We start from the raw sequence: 20,961 nt of genomic DNA on the forward strand, positions 1-20,961 counted from the left end.
ATTACAGAGAAATCCAAAACCCTTTGCTGGGTTGGAATATTCAGTGCTCTCTCTTGGTCACTTTGTATGTAGAGAGTCAGATGCACACAGCAGAAAAAATGTACTTGGTGACCATATTGGAATATCTGAAGTAATACCTTATTTTCTATTGCATTCACATTTTAATTAATTTTGCAGAACTTGTATTTCAGAATAAAACAGGGACAAAATTACAGAGCCCAGTGATTTTCAAGCAAAAAAAAAAAATGCCTCACCAGCTGGTATTCAATGTTCACCCCATCAAGAGTGTCGAAGCAGTTCTTCGGGACACTGTTTCTATCATCATCCTGGAACAAATACAGGTAGATAACAACCAGCATTATCTGGAAGGTCAGGAACAGATGAAGTAAAAGATTGAGGCTGTCAGTAGTATAGATTATGCTCCAGAAAAGAACACAGTTGTGTAAAATATTATATTGATTTAAGGATATTATTGTCAAAGTCTTGTAGGTGAGATGAGATCCATTTACATGCTAATGACAGCATGTTGTCTTTTGTATTCAGGAGTGAGTAAATCATAGCCTCTAGAGATCTCCCATCCAGCAAAGTAGATAGTTATCATTCTGCAATGTTGTTCCATTATTATTTTTATCTATGAAAAAATACCAGTTTTGTGCACTAGCATCAAGGGCAAGAGTGGCAACTTTGTCCAGTCCTCTCCTCCATGACAGAGCAGGTTACACGTGCAATTCATGGTTCCAGTCAATTAAACATTATCTGTGACTAGGCCCCATTAAAAACAATAGGACTTAATATTAGTTTCAAGTCCAATTGTTTTGAATGGGCAAAATAGACTAAATTTAGATAACTGGGAGAATTACTCTCAGCAGAGAATTGAAAGTTAAATCTATCAATGGCTACTACTCATGGACTTCAGACAGGAAAGATGAGAAAGTGAGAGTAGCAAAAATCACTAGATAAACCAGATATTGAACCTGGAAATTTTGCTTACAAACCATGGACTCTACAAGCAAGCAATGGTATTGGTGGCAAGGGAAAAAAATAAGTCTAAAAAAAGAATTCCTGGGTGCAAAAATTTGGTGAGAGACCCCTAGCTGAGATTTAAAATCACAAAATATGCAGCAAAGCAAAATATACAAATATAGACTGTTAGACCTTTAAAACATGCCCTTCTGAGTTCCTTCTAAAAGTTCCCTCTTCCCCTAGCATAGAAAAAAGAACTTTCCCAGGGAGGTAGTTCCAAGGTCTTGGAGCAGCCACTGGAAAGGCCCTCTTTCATGTCCCAACCAAGCATGCCTGTGAGGGTGACAAGACCAAGAGAAGGGCCAAAGATCTCAGAATCTGGGCAGACTTGTATGAGGAATAGTCTTTCATAGTCTGGGCACCACAGTTCAAGAAGCACACTGACAAACTGGAACGTGTCCAGAGGAGGGCAACCAAAATGGTCAAAGGCCTGGAAACGATGCCTTATGAGGAACAGCTAAGGGAGTTGGGCATGTTTAGCCTGGAGAAGAGGAGGTTAAGGGGTGATATGATAGCCATGTTCAAATATATAAAAGGATGTCACATAGAGGAGGGAGAAAGGTTGTTTTCTGCTGCTCCAGAGAAGTGGACACGGAGCAATGGATCCAAACTACAAGAAAGAAGATTCCACCTAAACATTAGGAAGAACTTCCTGACAGTAAGAGCTGTTCGACAGTGGAATTTGCTGCCAAGGAGTGTGGCGGAGTCTCCTACTTTGGAGGTCTTTAAGCAGAGGCTTGACATCCATATGTCAGGAGTGCTCTGATGGTGTTTCCTGCTTGGCAGGGGGTTGGACTCGATGGACCTTGTGGTCTCTTCCAACTCTATGATTCTATGATTCTATGATATAACTTGGACCTAAGTTGTCTATATATATTTATTCATGCAACATTCAGCACCCCATTCATGAGCAGAATGGTCCTTCAGCATGTTGAAGGATTCTTTTTTATGCAAACCTTTATGGGTATATGGCAAATGAAGGAGACCCCAAGTTGGTTTAGACGGATATAAATAATTGCATAATCCAAAACATCTAATCTAAGGAAGTGGGGAAAGAAGAAAAGTCATCCATGTTTCTCATTAAAATGGAGAAAAGTGGATCAGAAAGAGGAAACTTTGTCACCTTGAATTTGTTCAAAAAAAGTTGAAAGGCAGCCTTCACAGATGGTAAGCTGTCATTAATACACGCAGTGCACTCTCCACCACCACCAAAAGAGTGGTGATTTCAGCAATCCCTAAGTCTTTCTCAGGAGATGCTGCTCTGTGAGCTTTGATCATTTGAACATCTAAAGAGGAAAGTAAAGGATGATATCCCTGGAGCATGGAAAATTAAGAATGATTGAAACAAGTATTTTATTAAGATGATTTTTTTCTCCCTTTGTCCTCTAAGATATTTTATATATATATATATATATATATATATATATATATATATATATATACACATACACACAATTTTCTCTCTCAGAAAAGAATAACTTTATCAGGGCTGTATGTCAAATACATGCTTATGGTTTAGCAACTGCCACTTCATAATGTATTATCAAATGCCAGCAGTGCCCTTCAGCTCTCTATATTGGCCAAACCCTACACCAAAGGATAAAGTTACCCTGCCCGTACAGGCCAGTCGTGTCTGACTCTAGGGTTGTGCGCCCATCTCACTTAAGAGGCCGGGGGCCAGCGCTGTCCGAAGACACTTCCAGGTCACATGGCCAGCGTGACGAAGCTGCTCTGGCGAGCCAGCACCAGCACAGCACACGGAAACACCGTTTAACCTTCCCGCTATAAAGCGGTACCTATTTATCTACTTGCATTTAAGAGTGCTTTCGAACTGCTAGGTGGGCAGGAGCTGGGACCAAAAGACAGGAGCTCACCCCGCCGCAGGGATTCGAACCGCCGACCATGGGATCGGCATGGTCCTAGGCACTGAGGTTTTACCCACAGCGCCACCCGCGCCCCTCAGGATAAATGGACCAAAGGATAAATGGACCTAAATCTGACACCAGGAATCACAAGACAGAGAAGCCAGTAGGAGAACACTTCAGTCTCCTAGGACATTCAACACAGGATCTCAAAGCAGCTGTCTTATTACAAAAGAATTTCAGAAACAGACTTGAAAGAGAAGTTGCTGAATTTACGGCATGTAATGCCTTAAGAGAGAATATTATGAAAATGATTTACAGGTGGTACATGACCCCAGTCAAGCTTGCAAAGATCTATCATTTGCCCGATAATAAATGTTGGAAATGTAAAGAAACTGAAGGTACTTTCTTTCACCTTTGGTGGACGTGCCCGAAGATTAAAGCCTTCTGGGAAATGATATATAATGAAATGAAAAAGGTACTTAAATGTACCTTCCCTAAGAAACCAGAGGCCTTTCTCTTGGGCATTGTCGGCCAATTGGTGTCAAAGAGGGACAGAACATTCTTTATGTATGCTACAACAGCAGCAAGAATACTCATAGCAAAGTATTGGAAGACACAAGACCTACCCACCTTGGAAGAGTGGCAGATGAAGGTGATTGACTACATGGGACTGGCTGAAATGACTGACAGAATCTGAGACCAGGGGAAAGAGACGGCGGAAGAAGATTGGAAGAAATTTAAAATTTATCTTAAGAAATATTGCAAAATTAATGAATGCTAAAATGTTGTGGTTATATAAAGCAAGGGATTACAGCTGTTAAAGATTAAGTAAAAGTAAAGAAAAGGAAAAAAATGGATAAAATCAAGGGGAAGGATTTGCTGATATAATTTTGGGAACTGGAATGCAGAAAAGGGAGGTATGGGAAAGTCGATGAAGTAAGTTTAAGGGGGAAAAAAGGAGTGGAAATTATACGTGTTTGTTTGTTATTGTATGTACCGTATTTTTCGCTCTATAGGACGCACCAGACCATAAGACGCACCTAGTTTTTGGAGGAGGAAAACAAGAAAAAAAAATATTCTGAATCTCAGAAGCCAGAGCAGCAAGAGGGATCTCTGCGCAGTGAAAGCAGCAATCCGTCTTGCTGTTCTGGCTTCTGGGATAGCTGCGCAGCCACCATTTGCGCCATAAGACGCACACACATTTCCCCTTACTTTTTAGGAGGGAAAAAGTGAGTCTTATAGAGCAAAAAATACAGTATATTTTTGTATTGTGTGTATTGTATGTCTTTTTAAAATTTGTGAAAACTTAATAAATATTTATAGAAAAAAAGAAAAAAAGAGAAGTTGCTGAATTACAACTTATCACTAAATATTGGATTCCTGTCTCATTACATATGCTAATCATCTGCATACTATCCCTTGCTTTTTTCTGTAGGACTAATTGCAGCCGTTAACAGTCATCAACAGGTTTACCATACCCAATGAGTCAATCACCCATCCCCTACTACCCTTCTGAGAAAAACCCCACTCTACCCTCCCACTATATATAAGGGTTTGGTGACTTCTGTTTCAGTGTATCTGAAGAAGTGTGCATGCATATGAAAGCTTATACCAAGAACAAACTTAGTTGGTCTCTAAGGTGCTACACACACACACACACACACACACACACACACACACACACCTTTTCAGAGGGAGGATAGATTCTTTTCCCATAGGTCAAGCAACAGAATGTAACAGTTAACCCTATTACTGATCTGAACATTGTTCCAGAAATGAAGTGGAGCAAGACACGAGGAGGCTGCCCTAACAGGGAACCGATTTTACTGGACTCACCAAGGCTGACAATGGAGTTCAAAATGCCACCAGGACTTGGACATGTTAGGCTTCTTGGCACAAGTGAAAGAGGCAAAACCTAAGAGTATGAGTTAGAGCACACATTCATGCTCCTGTATATATAGCATCAAGTGATCGTCTGCATGGTCAACCAACATGGAATGTCTCGGTCACTCAAGGTCAATTCAGATAAAACTCTTTACAATGGTTGAAAGTCATCAATCATCAAAACATCAAGTGATGCATGAATCAGTTATCAGACTGTGACAGGGGCTCAGTTTAAAAGAAGGGAAATTGACAGGATGGGAGGGGAGAATCTTGAAACTGCTAACCAATCAGAAGCCCAAACACTACCAGAAAAAACCACTAAGAGCTGATAAGACCATCAACCTCTTGCAGCACCTAGAACATTCTGCACAGTCCTTGTAGTCTTTACCTAGTCATAGAGCCAATGGAGGGCCTGATCTAGAGCTGAAGAGGCTGTGTCTTCTTTTGGTGACCCAACCCAAGAAGCTCCATGTCTGCCTGTGGGCCATATGATACATAATGAATGCTGCAGTCCTGCAGTACCCAATGGGTGAAAGGCGTAAGTAGATATAATCTGGCAAGTTTTTGTTGTCTATCAACACAGTTGTGATGTAATTATTGATGATATTGTGATGCAATTTCTTGCAATATCAAGGAATGGCAACAACACTGGGACAAAAGGAATTGCTTGGATGAATATGTGGGTAAATTGTGCAAGGACTCTGGCCCCCCAAAGTCTGGATGCTCACAATCCCATCCCACATGCAGCAATATGCCCCTGATGTTGCAATCCCTGCAGAACATGGACAAGAAAGGTCTATTAATTTAATGTGATGCTTCCCAGCAGCAGTGAGGATGGAGATCAGCCAGCAATGGAAAAACAAAAATATATCGTGGTAATCAAGAATATAGAGCATTGGCTCATTGGAACAATGTATACAAGGAGCTTAGCTAATGAGGACAATTTCTTGACATTTACATTCCATTCCTGTTTTTGTTAAGAAGAGTGGGGCGAAAATGAGATTGCCACTGGCTTATGGTTAGAACTATGGGTAACCACCTTCTGCATGTCTGTCTTTGACTGCATTTGAATGTTAGACATTTGCTCTAGACTTTTTATTGCTGTGCCACTGAACCATCAAGAATCTTCTCTTTGGGATCCACATAGAATATGCTTTTTTATTTTTCAGTTGCTGACTGTAAAAGCAACCGGTAATGCAATTACATTTCAGTGCCAAGGTAGACCACTCTCCTCAAAAGAGCCATCTGTTTCCAGTTTCCACTTCTTGCATCTGATATGCATCCTGTCACTGATTTGGAGAAAAAAACACCCTTATTTTCTTGACACCAGTCTTGTTACATTTTCGCCCAAGGCCAGCTCAAGGGTTTTTTATAAACACATACAAGATGGACCGCATCCAAAGGTCTCCTTGCTACCTTTGGGGCTGGCCTTAACCAAACCAAATGCTCAGTAGAAATCTTGAGTAGATTTCTTACATCACTGAACCACTGTTGTTTTACTGGCACAGTTTTCAATCAGTGTAATAATTGAAAGCACAGGGAGAGGAGACCAAACACTGATGTTCTTTTACTAAGTTCTATAGAGTTTGTTGATTTTTTTATTTTAAATAAAGTGGGCTCATTTCAGTATTTTGTAGCACGCATTTTTGTTTCTTTTCCAAGTTCTTGTCATCTGCAAGGACACCGAAGGTGCCTATCAAAGGGCAGAAGCAGTAGTTACTTAGCTGTAAGTTTTGGATCGATATGATCTAAATTATAATGCATTCTGCTATTGCAGTGCTGAAACAGTTGGAGGCATGCCAGCTTTAAATTTATTATACTTTTGCCATGTCCACTATAATCTTAATGATTGGAGGGCCTGGAAAGAAGCATGCCCACATGTTATGATCTGAGCACAAGCCAACATTCAAATGCATATAGGGCTGGTTCTACACAGCTGCTGCTTCTGTATGCCATAACCCCCTTCCACGTTCTCTTTGTTCAAATGTTATCAGAAGAGAATGGATGGCAGCTGGATTTCCTCCAGGTTTCAGGAGGCCTCTAGCAAAGGACCATCTTATGGGCTTCCTTCAGTATCCAATCCAATGGATGCCCCTAACTTTCAAAGGTACCCATTGACTAGCGCTGCCATATGTCCAGATTTTCCCAGACGTTACCAGGATTTCAAAGGCGAAATTGACATCCAGAGGGAATTTCTGAAATGTGGTGCTTTGTCCTGGATCTCAGGCAAGTCAATTGAAAAATCACACTCTTTGGGTGTTTAAAAAAACTCAACAACTTTGGGGCTTTTCTAAAAAAAAGCTCCCCAACAAAAGTGTCCCGAAATATAGCAATCCTAGGCCCAAGAAGCTGGTGTAAAGCAACTTGATGTAAGTTAAGCCAGTGTAAAGTTACAGCAGATTCAATCCCTATTCAGCAGTAAGGCTGCTGCTGCTCTGTCCAAGCCTAGCAGATTGAAACATAAGTCTTGGAGGCTTTTAAACAGAGGTTGGATGGTCGTCTCTCATGGACGCTTTAGCTGAAATTTCTGCATAGCAGGGGGTTGGACTTGGGATCCCTTCCAATTCTACAATTCTATGTTTCTACGATTCTATGTTCTGTGCCGGGTTGCCAGGTCGGGTGACCAAACTGAATTGGCTTCAGGTAAAGCCTAAGCCCCCATTTCCTTGTCATAGAATCATAGAATCATAGAATCATAGAGTTGGAAGAGACCACAAGGGCCATCGAGTCCAACCCCCTGCCAAACAGGAAACACCTTGTCTTGCCCAGCCATGCCCCCATCTCCCCTCAGCCAGTTTTCTACACCTTCCTCCTCCTGTGGTGACCCATGGGAGAGTTTTCTCCCATGGGCCTATGCAGGGATCATGAGGTCTCCATTTGCTTCTCATTGGCCCATGCACCACCAGGCAAATGCATCAAAGGGCCTAATTTGGCCCAGAATGAGGCTTGTCAGTTAAGCAACTATTGCAATAGCAGCAGCTGCACCATCGCTTTCCCATCCAGTTCACAGCATCCCTGTTTCATTAAAACCTTTGTGTTATTAATCTATTCTTTGTCCCCTAAACTGCTCTGCAAATCCATCTAGTCATGGAAGAACTAGATTATACATTCAGATTTCTTGGTTGGCTGTAACTTACTAGTAAACCCACAGGTCCCTTGTTGACTATGCATCTAAAGAAATCTCTTGTGTATTGTTTATGCCCCAAAGTGTGTGAAATATCATATACTGTGGGGGAAATTCATCACAGCTTCTGGTATAAAAGTTTCTAATAGCTTTCTAATGCAAATGTTGTGTTTCTGACGCAAACGACCAAACACCCTGAATTCATCTGGGGCACATAGGAATTTCCAGGGTATAACTAATAATAAAATTGAATATTATGTAACCCCCAAATGCATATGTTATATGTAATAAAAAGCAAATTAGGAATGAACAGCGTTCTGTTTGGATAAAATAAGTATGAATCAAACGCCTGTTCCGAAGTTCCCTTGTTTCATTTGTCAGTACATGAAATCTCTCACATCTATAAAAGCTCAAGGTTTCTTTTTTGCTTTTGGCTACTGTAACATTTATCTGCAACCAAAGTAAAAATCAGTTCACACTGTAGAAAGGTGTTTGTTGCGTATGCACAAATGTTAGAAGCTGGAAACAACACAAAGGGCGAAGTAGAAAAGTGTGTTGATAAGCGTGCAATAATCTTATGTGTAGGAACCACAGTCAAGCAGAATATTTCTCATGCAGAAGATTTCCATGCGTTTACAAACACACTTTTCTAACTTTTATGGAAAGGGCCTGAGACATTTTGGTGACTGGGACAGAAACCCCAAATCCCACCCCCACCCCCGAGTGTGAAACAATCTTTATTTCTGTTTCTGATGTTCAGGCTAGGAGGGCCTTTGCTTATGCAGCCAAACAGCGCCCAGAACACACATGAGGGAGGTATTAGCATGCAAAACTAGATAGGGGAGAGTGGAATAGTGTAGCTGAAATCCGGAACTGCAGAACTCTGCGCTGCACCATTTTGTTGCAGTTCCCCCTTGTCTTTCATAAAAGTCAGTATGGTGCAGTGCTTAGAGTGTCATGCTAGACCCTGGGAAATCAAGCTACAAACACCCACCCAGGCATGAACCTGACTGAGTGACCTTGGGCCTGTCACTATCTCTTAGCTTAATGTGCCTCAATGTGAGGAAAAAAAATGGGTGGGGGGGGGAGCCTGTGCACCAACTTGAGCTCATTGGAAGAACTGTAGGATAGATGTTTGCCAACAATTAGATTCACTTGCTCCTCGGGACTATGAGGGAATCTTGCCTGTGGCAGGGCTATTTATAACAACACTGCTTCCTGCCTCCAGCATGTGTTTCCTAGCACAGACCTTTGCTATTAGAGGAAGAAAGGAACCAACAGCATAATCCCGGCCCCCACCAAACATCTCGCTGCAAAACCTGCCCATCCGAATACTTCCAAGCCAGAGCACGCTATCCATCTCTGTGAATTGCTCTCAGTCCCTAAGGTTTATCCAGTGAATTATGTAGGCTCCCTTCGTGTAGAACTTTATTAATAGCTTTCTGACAATTCAAATAAATTAAATCATGTGAACTGTCATTATCACTCTTATCCATAACCTCCTCAAAATGTCAAGGAGGTTAGCCAGGTATGCTCTTCCTCCAATTTAAATGGTTTCAAATTACATTATCACCACTCCATCCCATATCGCCCTTCACTGTGGGCTTCATTATTTTACATGTCATAAGACCAGAACTGGCTAGTCCAGGTATTGTTTTAAGCTATATCATTAAGACTAGGCAGGTTGAGACTGCCAGTTCCTTTGTAAATCCATTTTTTTAAAACCCCATAAGTTTCTTTCCTTAACTTGTAAACCACTTAGAAGCTGCTTCAGCCATTAAGCCACATATGCATTTAGTAATAGTAATGCTAACAATAGTTTCTTGTTTCTTTTTTAAAGCCTCTTTCTATAACAATAAAAATGGCTCCCATTTATGCAGAAAAATAAATCAAATTTGCTATTGCAAGATGTAGTGATGTGCAGTATCTGAGACAGCTTAAAAAGATTGGACAAAATTCATGGTTGATAAGTTTATCGATAACTATGGCCAATGTTTTGTTGTAATGTACAATGTGCTTTCACCAGTTTTTTGCCTATGGTAGCCATTTTGTGCTGGCATCCATTGCAGTTTTATCAAGTTGATCACTGACATGTCAGTTTTTACCAACAAGCACTGGCTCTATGAAACCTCCATCTTCAGGGACAGTATTCTGTCTTTAATACCTACATGTGACCTTCCTAGAGTCATGTGACTAGCCACTTGAGAAGTGTGTTGCCAGACTACATGGGTCTGATTCAGTACAGTTGTCCCAATCCATATTGAAAACACATAGGGTCTCTTTCTTTTGATGCGCACAAAAGCTCGCAATGCCACAATGAATGTGTTTCTAAGGTGCCGCAAGTCTATTTCTGCAACAAATTTAACTCACCTATATTCTTCTAGATATAGGTATTTGAAGTTCAGAACAGTAGAACTCATTTCATGTTGTTTACACTCAACAGATAGGAGTTGTTGAATAGGATGTAAATAGAATTCCATCTGCAAACTGAAAGGATTTACATTTGGAAGCAGTTCAGAAAAATTGCACAAACAATTGCTCCATGTTCAGTATAGTTGAGTATCTGCAAAGCCTATAGACTTTTCTCTTTAGATTGCAGTTGAGCAATCAAATGTGAATGCTATCAGCAACCAGGCATACTTCCTTTCTCAATCCAGCATAAGTGGTGGTGAGTCAAAGCAAAACACTGCGTTTAGGAACATGCAAGGCAATTTAAAGAAAGGTTTGGATGCCCTGACCACAAACTCATGTAGAAGTTTTTAGAACATAATTTGTGTGGCGTCTGAATTGCTCCCCTCACATGTGCAGCCATGTTTTGATGGATGAGACCAAAAAAGGATTCTTGGCCTCACGTCTGACACAGTTGGATGGGGGTTTCTCCTTAGATCTTAGCAAATATTAGCATATTTAAACCCTGCAGAATCTGGACTGTGAATATTTCTCTAGCTTTGATCCCAGAGCAGTTTGAATGTGCACAGAGATTCTATGTCACTACATCCACTTAGTCACTACTTTTTAGATGTGCAACTGTCATGTGTGCAAAATGGCATAGATTTGATTTTTTTTTCTGCAAGCAAATTTGATTCCTCCTCAAATTAATTTCTGTTCCTCACACACAAGAAATACCTTTAAACTTATTGAAACTTTGCTTTTCTCCTAATTCCTTCATATTTCCCAAATCAGATAATCTAGAGATATATGGAGGACCATTTCCCATCACCTCAAGACATTGTACTACCCCTTTAAATTATTTGGGATTTCTTTCCTATATATATTTAAAGAACAACAATGGTTTTTTTTTCAAGATAGCAAAGGTGAAAATCAACAATTTCAATAGGTAAACACAGCTGACTACCACCTACACAACTGAATGCCCAGGCCCTGGAAGGAGAATTCCGGAAAAACTTTGGAAATGGAACTGTGTAGTTATTGCTAACAGAATGCTTATTTCTTTTAAGAACTCACATCCAACTCTCCCTCCCCCCCCCATAATCACTTTACAAAAGTTAATAAAGGCTGGATTAAGCTACAGCTTTGAAGAACTCATCTCAAAAGGAACCCTGAAACACTGTCTAAAAGCAATATTATCGGTATTAGAAGCTGAAAAATTATGCCAAAAGATCTAGGTCAGTGCTTTATATATATTCAAAACAATAGTACTGATGCCAAAAATATCCAGTGTCCGAAAGAAGCCTCAGATAGTCTGAGGGTCTTTCAGTCTCCAAGATTTATGTAAATGTTCATCCTTCTATGTGAGGTTTGATTCACAAGGACTGCTGTCTTAGCAGTTTGCAGTGAGGATTCAGTGCTAGATAAAACCTGTAAGAATCAGGAAATGTATTTTCCTTTGTCTGTATTAGGGGTGTGTACCAGTCACAAGATTTGACTTGTGTCTGTGGGCTTTGGGAGGGAGCTCATTGTTTTTTGGAGCTGCTTTGTTTCTTTCCAGTTTGTCTCATTATTCAGGACCAAATTAGGTAAATTTAATGTAAATCTCCCTCCTCCACATACAAACCCTTCACTCTAAAAGGAAATCTAAAAATGGTGACATTTTTCTCCTTTTCACAGAAGTAAATGAAATTTGCAGGCATTTGAGTATCTCCAGAGTTGAATAAGCTTGCCAAACTATAGGCCGATGCTTCCACACTTTCTTATTCTTATTTATTTTCTGCCAGGCAGTTTACAATGTGTATTTGTAGTTGCCTCCATGTGCGGGCATGAAAACTGCTAAATTTCAGGATGATAGCTATAGTAGTTCTTTGGCAACAACAGACATTACCATTCTGAGGCAGGGTAGATATAATAGGATTCATAGGGAGCATTTAAGCTATAGATATCTGGGAAAGACTGGGATGTGGAACATGCCATTCTGCTAGCAAGAACCCAATACCTCAAGAGTCGTGGGGTGAGGCTTCTTCTCCCCACTACAGATATTTTGGAGGTATTTTTCCTGCTCCTCAATTGACTTGCACAGGAGAAAGAGTAGTAGTGGGAGAAAAAAAGCATAGAACACCATGAAAAACAAACTCAAATTTTAAACCTTTCCCCAAATCACTGTGACTGGAGAGGCCACTTGGAAAATAATTCACTTTCATTTGCACAGTACAAAATGAGAGGCTTTTTACCTTTAAAGATGGTACAGAATATGCTAAATAAATAAATAAATAAAATATTGGGGCGGGGCATAAGAAGGGAAGAGCCAAAAAACAACAGTCCAGTTTGATTTCAGCAACCTATCTAGCCATGGAATGCTGATCATCTGTTGGTGGGCAGAATCAGAAATCAGCAGGGGACTAAAATGGCTCAAATCCTGAACATAAGCATTCACCCTAAATGGTCCCATACAAATATTGAACTCCATATATACCAGGAGGGCAATTAGATAAAGTAGAGGATTTTGCTAGTCCTGAAGTTAAGTAGCCCTGCATTTTGTGGCCCTGTTAGAAGCACAGCACAGTTGTTAGAATAAGATCAACACCGTAAACTGAACTGTTTAAATCCTCCTTGTGTTGCATTCTAGGTTCCTGAACACCATATGAAAAAGAGGGACAGCATGGCAGTGATGGCAATGTATATGCTTTAGGCCAATATATGTTAATGAATAATTGACCTGCCATGATATGCAATTACAGCAAAACTCCATGCACCATTGTATAATGGCTCTTCCATTAAAACGTCTCTGTCTTTTCTGAATGATGCATTGCATTGCTTCAGACACCACTTGTCTTAGAATCTTTGCAAACTGTTCTGCTGATGATACCAATTTGTGTCCTGAATTCTTTGTGGGTTGGGGTTATCATTAATGCATGACCAACCAGTGATGACCGAGGAAGGGCTTGGAATCCAATTCAGCACATGACAAACAAGCACTTTGCCTACCAGGTTTCCTAGATGCCTTCATTGTGTATAGTGCTATACACAATGCGTCATTGTGCTATAGTGAAGATTAACAAATTATTTCTGTCAGAAATCTTCTAAAGGAAAAACTAAAAGTGCTATCGTAGACATGTTGACTCAGAAGTAATATCCACAGAGTTCAGTGAGGCTTCCTTCAAGAAAAGTGTACATAACATCGCAGCCCAAGTCATCTTCCCACAAGTATAACACATTAATACATGCTAATGGAGGAGTGTGCAACCTCCAACCTGTGAGCAGAATGAGGCCCTCAAAGCATTTCTGTCTGGTTCTTAGGACTCTCCCCAGGTCACGACTCTCAGTGAACAGCTGTGGGATCTTTCTGAGTGATGTTATCTGGCTAGAATGTGTCCTTGTGGTGTGGTAATGCATCTTAGATTCCTAGATGAAGGACAGAATCATAGAATCATAGAATCATAGAATCATAGAGTTGGAAGAGACCACAAGGGCCATCGAGTCCAACCCCCTGCCAAGCAGGAAACACCATCAGAGCACTCCTGACATATGGTTGTCATGCCTCTGCTTAAAGACCTCCAAAGAAGGAGACTCCACCACACTCCTTGGCAGCAAATTCCACTGTCGAACAGCTCTTACTGTCAGGAAGTTCTTCCTAATGTTTAGGTGGAATCTTCTTTCTTGTAGTTTGGATCCATTGCTCCGTGTCCGCTTCTCTGGAGCAGCAGAAAACAACCTTTCTCCCTCCTCTATGTGACATCCTTTTATATATTTGAACATGGCTATCATATCACCCCTTAACCTCCTCTTCTCCAGGCTAAACATGCCCAGCTCCCTTAACCGTTCCTCATAAGGCATCGTTTCCAGGCCTTTGACCATTTTGGTTGCCCTCCTCTGGACACGTTCCAGTTTGTCAGTGTCCTTCTTGAATTGTGGTGCCCAGAACTGGACACAGTACTCCAGGTGAGGTCTGACCAGAGCAGAACACAGTGGCACTATTACTTCCCTTGATCTAGATGCTATACTCCTATTGATGCAGCCCAGAATTGCATTGGCTGTTTTAGCTGCCGCGTCACACTGTTGGCTCATGTCAAGTTTGTGGTCAACCAAGACTCCTAGATCCTTTTCACATGTACTGCTCTCAAGCCAGGTGTCACCCATCTTGTATTTGTGCCTCTCATTTTTTTTTTGCCCAAGTGCAATACTTTACATTTCTCCCTGTTAAAATTCATCTTGTTTGTTTTTGCCTAGTTCTCTAATCTGTCAAGGTCGTTTTGAAGTGTGATTCTGTCCTCTGGGGTGTTAGCCATCCCTCCCAGTTTGGTGTCATCTGCAAATTTGATCAGGATGCCCTTGAGTCCAGAGAGGTGTGGAGAGGTGTGGAGGGGGAGTACAGAAAGCCTTGACATTTGGGTGGATGGACTATTGTCTAATCATGCAGGGGTCAGCAAACTTTTTCAGCAGGGGGCCGGTCAACTGTCCCTCAGACCTTGTGGGGGGCCGGACTATATTTTGAAGGGGGAAAAAATAATTCCTACGGCCCACAAATAACCCAGAGATGCATTTAAAATAAAAGGACACATTCTACTCATGTAAAAACACGCTGATTCCTGGACTGCCTATGGGCTGGATTTAGAAGGCGATTAGGCCGGATCTGGGCCCTGGGCCTTAGTTTGCCTACCCATGGTCTAATGCATACCAGACAAGTGTCCTGGAAAAACTGAGACATCCCGTTTCCCCCCACAAAAGCACGGCAGCCATTGGGGATGCTGTGATATTGTGCAATTTCATGCCAAGAAATTGCCCTGAAAAATAGTGCCCCCCCCCCCAAGGCCACAATCTCACAGTTCCCCCAAACACACATTTAGGGGTGCTGTGAGAGAATGCCCTCCCCAAAAGCACATCTTCAGGGCTCTGTGATCTTGCATGGGTCATGTGACAGACGTGGGAGCATGAAGAGGAAGATGTGCACCCCAGTTTTGGGACTCAACATGTTGGAAGGTTTGCTAATGTAACAAGGTGAAAATTGCATTTCTGCTTGCAAAATGTGAAAAACTGGATTTAGGATTGGAAAAATGAGAAACTAATATAATTAAAATTGATAGATCCTTCCACCCTTATTTGAGATGTACAAGAATGAGAGATGGGATGGGAAAAAGGAGGGAGAAAAGAAGAGAGTAAGGCAATGGGTAGAAACACTAAAACAGAGATACCCTCTGAAATAAGAGAAACTTCAGAATTTAGGAGTTTATTTTCATCCCTTCTACAGCACACTTAACATTGCTTATTTTTCCTTTAAAAATAGCACACAAAAAGAACAATGACCAGAAGCTAATCCATTCATTTTAAAATACCCTCAAGAAATATATTTTCTGCAGCTTTACATTTGCCTCTTTTTCTTTTTGCTAAGGGAAGCAATTTCTAAAAGAAGGAGAAATGCTTAGCAGGAGAACAACAGTGCCTTGAAAAGCTTATACAGAGATAAGTATTTATTATGCCTGTGGCAAGATGATGTATCATTTTGGACTAATGTCTAATTTCATAAAGAATAAAAATGCATAGACTGATACTAATCCGAAGACTGATGGCAGGTATTTGGACATCTGACCATGTAAGCAAAACTCATGGTATAAAGAAAATAGCATGAGAAGATGGTTGTATGTCAGGCTTGCCTATAAGGATGGTTGGATGGATGTGTAGAGCTGCCTTCTACTGGAGACATTCTGTTAGCCTTGGTGAAGATCCCCCACCCCCGGCCAGTGTGGTATAGTGGTTAAGAGCGGTAGACTTGTAATCTGGTGAACCAGGTTCACTTCCCCGCTCCTCCACATGCAGCTGCTGGGTGACCTTGGGCCAGTCACACTTCTTTGAAGTCTCTCAGCCTCACTCACCTCACAGAGTGTTTGTTGTGGGGGAGGAAGGGAAAGGAGAATGTTAGCCGCTTTAAGACTCCTTAAAGGGAGTGAAAGGTGGGATATCAAATCCAAACTCTTCCTCCACATGCAGCTGCTGGGTGACCTTGGGCCAGTCACACTTCTCTGAAGTCTCTCAGCCTCACTCACCTCACAGAGTGTTTGTTGTGGGGAAGGAAGGGAAAGGAGATTGTTAGCCGCTTTGAGACTCCTTAGGGTAGTGATAAAGCGGGATGTCAAATTCAAACTCTTCTTCTTCTTAGTCATTCTCCCAAGCAGGGAGCTCAAAATTAATTTTGGAAATTCTGACAGTGAGTGGGGCTGGACCTACCAGTAGGCAAAGTGGTGAGACTGTTTCAAAGTCATCATCATTACTTGTAGGAAGTTTCCAATAATAATTATCATTGGAAACGTCCTCCAAATAAGGGGATTGGTTAAAAGGAAGTTAAAAGGCAATGTCAAGAGAGTCAACTCACTCCAAAATGCTTGTAGGTTGTTGGAATAAAAAATATTGGAAGCTCAACAGCTGTGTGTAGCACAGATCAGAAAAAAATACCACAAGGGTCAAGAGGATGCCAGCATGGTTAATCAGCATGGTTAATGAGTCAAAAAGTCCCAAGCTAAATTGGGGCCTGAGCTTTGAGTTGGGTTGTGACATCTCTTGGTTTCCCCTGGTCATGTTTGACTGACCAGGGTGATCTGGGGCTGTGAGGTGTGGGGGGTAGATTGGTGGCAAAGTTCCCAAAGTTTCCCCCCTCCTCTGCATGGTTACATGCTCTGGCTGCATCTACACAGCTAGAAGAAAACTCTCTGAAAACAACCGTTGTAAAGCTCACAATGGAAAATTTCATCGAGTTCCCATTTCAGCTCTATAGCACCATCTGCTGACACAATGAGTCCTGAGAGCCAGTGTGGTGTAGTGGTTAAGAGCGGTAGTCTCGTAATCTGGTGAACCGGGTTCGCTTCCCCGCTCCTCCACATGCAGCTGCTGGGTGACCTTGGGCCAGTCACACTTCTTTGAAGTCTCTCAGCCCCACTCACCTCACAGAGTGTTTGTTGTGGGGGAGGAAGGGAAAGGAGAATGTTAGCCACTTTGAGACTCCTTCGGGTAGTGATAAAGCGGGATATCAAATCCAAACTCTTCAATCAAAGTTTCAAATCTCCTGCGGGCTGTGTGTGTGGAGATGCTCCCTCTCCAGTCCTTAAGAAGATACAGCAGCTGTCTCTTAGCAGAGAAATTATACAAATGGTAGCTGACAAGGGTTTTTCCTCGGGTGCTGTCTGAGCTTTTACCTTTCCACAAGGATTCAGCATGGAATTCAGAATGGATGGCTAGAGTTCATTCTTCCCATTGTGAGCAAAACAGACAGTTAATCCTATCAGGAGAAAAGAGGTTCTTGTTTTTAATGGTCTTCAGAGGGATTTGGTGTCTGACATCTCGGCAGAGCTTTGCTTTGTAATGGCTGTCTTAGTTCATTGCAAAGTTGGACGTTTGCAAGACTGTGACAAATTAGCTCAGTGTACACAGAACTTTGATCATTTTCTGTACGGTACAGCAGGAAAGACCAGAATAGGGTCATTCTAAGTTCTTCTGATCCAAGAAGGAGAACAAAACACACTGGGGGTGTTTTTAGTGGCAGGATGGATTTTGTCAGTTCAGAAATGCATCTCACTTATTTCTTCATTGCTCTCAACCATAGCTGCCATGGGAGGTCAACTAAGTCACACCAGAGGGCATCTTTTATCATATGATGATATGATATTTCTGCAAATTGGGCAATTTACGGTTGCTTGTGAAAATGGTCATGTGGTGTACATACTGTCCACAACAGTGGAAGCAGAGTATAACCCTAGGGCTAGTAACCATGGATAGGCCTATACTCCATGATTTCCCATGCTCCTCTTTTAAAGTCATCCAAGTTTGTGGCTGTCACTCTATCTTGTGGGAGCAAAACTGGGGATTTGTGTGGTCAAGTTTGCACTTTTCGAACACAAAGTCCTGGATGTTTCATTCACATTCAGTTGAATCATAGCTGCCAAATTTAAAGAATCCCTCATCTGAATTCAGGCTATTCTAACTTGACATGATACTACAGTGGTACCTCTGGTTACGAACTTAATTCGTTCCAGAGGTCCGTTCTTAACCTGAAACAGTTCTTAACCTGAGGTACCACTTTAGCTAATGGGGCCTCCTGCTGCCGCCGCCACACAATTTTTGTTCTCATTCTGAGGTAAAGTGCTTAACCCAAGGTACTACTAACCCAGAGTGTTTGTAACCCAAGGTGTTTGTAGCCCAAGGTACCACTGTATAAGCATCTGTGAGAATATGAGACAAAATCCCAGTTTCCCCACCCTAATCAGCAGGTTTCCATGATAAATCTGCCTACTTACTTCAGTTTTAGCCAGTTTCCAATAAATGTTTTCACATCTGATTGTTTCACAATGGGTCCCTATGGTTCTGCTGCACTGCATGAGTTGTATAGCTGTAAGGCTAACGAAACATTTTTCTTGTGGGTACAGTTTTTACTTATTGCATTTGACATGGGTTAATAGGAGACTCTTGAGAGTCCCATGGACTGCAAACCTATCCATTCTTAAGGAAATCAGCCCTGAGTGCTCACTGGAAGGACAAATTCTGAAGCTGAGGCTCCAATACTTTGGCCACCTCATGAGAAGAGAAGACTCCCTGGAAAAGACCCTGATGTTGGGAAAGATGGAGGGCACAAGGAGAAGGGGACAACAGAGGATGAGATAATAATAATAATAATAATAATAATAATAATAATAATAATAATAATAATAATTTATTATTTGTACCCCACCCATCTGGCTGGGTTTCCCCAGGCACTCTGGGCGGCTTCCAACAAAGATGAAAAATACACTAAAATGTCACATATTAAAAACTTCCCTGAACAGGGCTGCCTTCAGATGTCTTCTGAATGTCAGGTAGTTGTTTATCACTTTGACATCTGATGGGAGGGCATTCCACAGGGCGGGCGCCACTACCGAGAAGGCCCTCTGCCTGGTTCCCTGTAACTTGGCCTCTCGCAGTGAGGGAACCGCCAGAAGGCCCTCGGAGCTGGACCTCAGTGTCCAGGCAGAACGATGGGGGTGGAGACGCTCCTTCAGATATACTGGAGATGGTTGGATAGTGTTCTCGAAGCTACCAGCATGAGTTTGACCAAACTGCGGTAGGCAGTGGAAGACAGAAGTGCCTGGCGTGCTCTGGTCCATGGGGTCACGAAGAGTCGGACACGACTAAACGACTAAACAACAACAACAATAAAGAGGATGCTAAACAATTAAACAACAACAACAATATGAAATGATTACCATCAGAGATGCTACAGAATAAAACACAACTCTGCTCGCCACCCTCCATGGCGGGTTTCGTTGTGCTGCCAGTGTGGCAGACAGGAGGAAGGCAATGAAAGCTGCAGGATCAGTGGTGCTGCATCATGAACTGGCTGTACCAGCAACAGGTGATGGGGTGGTGCCCAGGTCTGGAACTCTCCTCTACAGTGAACTGTGGGCATACATAAATTTCAAGTGAAGCCACGGTGCAGCCTCAGTGTTTGCTGTGACTTCCCTTCCTCCTCCTTCTGTTAGAAACATCCTTGCAGTGGGCAATGGACAGCTGCTGGTTCACAAGGATGGATAATTTTTTAAAACCATGATAACTGTCAAACACGTGTTAAGGTTTTTGCCTTCCTCAAAGCGGCATGCATAATTCTGCTGGAATTGTTCCTGTGTCAAGTTCTATCACAGCTTCAGGAGTTGGCAGGGAATGGAATTGGGCATAATCTATAGAGGCCAGAGGTAAGGATTCCCCAAGGCCTTGGCTCCATCTCAAGGGACTAAGGCTGGTGGCATTATACCCAGGTTGTGAGTGGGGGCTCACCAGAATGGCCTGGGCCAAAGTGGACCCCTTCCAGACACCCAGCTTCTCCTTTCTGGTCCCCAGCTGGGGGTTAGGAAAATAGGTTTGCTTACCCTAAATGAATCCACGTGATGAATGACAAACCTTATCTACCCTTCATTAAAACAGTCTAAGAATGCAAACAATTGGGTGCAAAAATGATAACATATTACACTGCTGATGGTTCAGCACGAGATATTTGGAATACTATGAAGATGCTAGTTAGAAGAGAAAGCTTGTCAGAGTCCTGAACACCATTGAATTTATGCCTTCTCAATTTCAAAATGGAAACATCAGGGAACATTCTCTTCTGCTAATTTAATAATCTGGAGGCTCGGTTTAGCTAGAGAGCAGCAGAAGAGAGGCTTGGGAGGGGGGAACACACTGATAAATAATGCTAATAAGCTTGTCCATTGCTCTAAGAAGGTCATGTTACTCTTGATATGCACAAATCAAGTTACTCATCTCAGATTTAAATTGAAGATGGAAATAATCAGATATGTTCTATTTTGTGTCCACCGGTAGACTTGTAATGCCATTGGAAAGACAATACAAGGTGACAGAAATACATATTCCGTTTAGATTAGGTCATTATTTTATCTAAGTATTCACAGCACAGGTCATGTGAAATGAGATTTTGCAGGGTCAAGGGGACTGAGAGTAAAATCAAGAAAATTACAGGAGACTGGGAGATTAGTGGGCAAAATTGCATTGCTAAGAACTATGATCAAAGTTTCTGACAAAAAGGAAGTGTGGGAACAGTACATAAAATGATTGCTCGGGGAGCGTAATGGCAGGCTGTGCAAATTTCTTCATCCAAATGTCATTTTTAACATAGTGTAATAAAGGCAGCAATCCTATGGC

At 41.8% G+C, this 20,961-nt stretch overlaps 1 long non-coding RNA gene across 2 annotated transcripts in view; it reads right to left on the reverse strand.

Annotated features, from left to right (window-relative positions):
* Positions 1-20,961, reverse strand: part of LOC310707551 — an 88,333-nt gene that overhangs the window by 11,138 nt on the left and 56,234 nt on the right. For both annotated transcript variants that reach the window (XR_014526570.1, XR_014526571.1), the window contains one exon: positions 255-326. This is a non-coding gene — a long non-coding RNA (uncharacterized lncRNA). The remainder of the gene's footprint in view (positions 1-254; positions 327-20,961) is intronic.

Source organism: Podarcis liolepis (assembly GCF_965112155.1).
Source record: "Podarcis liolepis genome assembly, chromosome: 5".
Taxonomy (NCBI): Eukaryota; Metazoa; Chordata; class Lepidosauria; order Squamata; family Lacertidae; genus Podarcis; species Podarcis liolepis.